A 1,471-nucleotide genomic window follows, 5' to 3' on the forward strand; every position below is an offset into this window, starting at 1 on the left:
CTGGCTAAGCTCAAATAAATGACAGACTGGAACAACATTTAGTTTTAATCTTAGAAGACAAAGGCTTGAATGCACTTCAGTGTTTCACCTGAAATGGTTAATTGCTGTAAAGACTTTATTTAACTCAGCTGTGTGAGTCACTTTGTAACAAAGTTACACAGTTAATTGTGGAGTGGAGAGGCGCAAAGTCGTGTCATATTCAGTTGACAGTGTATTTAAGGCAATTCACTTACAGGTGAAATAGACTTCTGAGTCCTGAGAAAGCGCTTTCTGGGAGTTGAGTTATTTCATTTTCCCTCAGATCTCTAGAAGTGAAAACAAAATTAGAAATAGGTACTAAATTCAAATTAAAGAAGAACAATGCAATTAATACCATTTTAGTTTTAGTTGCCGTTTTGTTCTTAGCATTCCCAGATCGTCGTTCTACTCGATTCTACTTAGACAAGAGCAGTAAAATTAATCCCAACTGTCCCAAAAGGAGTCCGTGAACTACTCAGACCTATCAAATCAAAGAAAAAACGGATAGCTATGGATTGCTAGTTTATTTCATTGTCGTGATGACATGCATTTGTAAGCTACCCTTAACAATTTATTGGCTGGATCCATACATACATGTACAGCCTCATTCAAAATGATGTATGAAATGGATCATATATGAACTGCGGATATGAAATCAACTGGAAGCTATGATCCTCGCAGTTATGAACGCAATTTTTGCAATTGCGTAAAGAAGCCTGAGAAATTCAGGACCACAACCGGGTTTGAACCCCTGACCTCGCGATACCGGTGCGACGCTCTAACCAACTGTGATATGAGGCCACTGACGTCAGGAACTGGTCATTTGTGTGTTCCAATCATGTTTCCTGTGAGGAATGAATCAACGATGATATATCATTTCATCGTTGATTCATTCCTCACGGGAACATTAGAACCCAGAAATGGCCAGCTCCCAAAATTAGAAATGAGTACAAATTTCGAATTCAAATTAAACATGAACAAGAAAAGCAGATTCCCCCCGCCCCCTTTTTTTGTAAACGTGTGTCAAACGGTACTTCGAGCTTTGTTACTTAAATATATTGTCTTTACTAAACATTGTTACTAAAAAAATTCATCGAACGTCGTTCGAGTCAACGGCCCTTACAAACTGGCTTCAAACCGACAAACAGAAAGATGTTATATGCGTCGCATTTTATTCCGCAAAAAAACGAGGTAGGCTGGATACAAATGTCTGTTTTGCAGTGTGTCTTACAAACAGTTGTACCAGTGTAGGTAGGCTTTTGTAAAGGAGCATTAATTACCAAAAGAACGATCCCATTGACACACGTAAGCCAAGTGAGTAGTAACTGTAGTTACATTTTATCGCCTTCCTGATTGTAAGACAATTTCTACGCAAGTTATAATATAAGCCGTTTTAGATCTATTTAGCTTTTAGCCGCACTGAGCTACAGAATCCAGGTTATTCGGTTCTGCA

This window comes from Montipora foliosa, chromosome 13 (genome assembly GCF_036669935.1).
Source record: "Montipora foliosa isolate CH-2021 chromosome 13, ASM3666993v2, whole genome shotgun sequence".
Classification (NCBI taxonomy): domain Eukaryota; kingdom Metazoa; phylum Cnidaria; class Anthozoa; order Scleractinia; family Acroporidae; genus Montipora; species Montipora foliosa.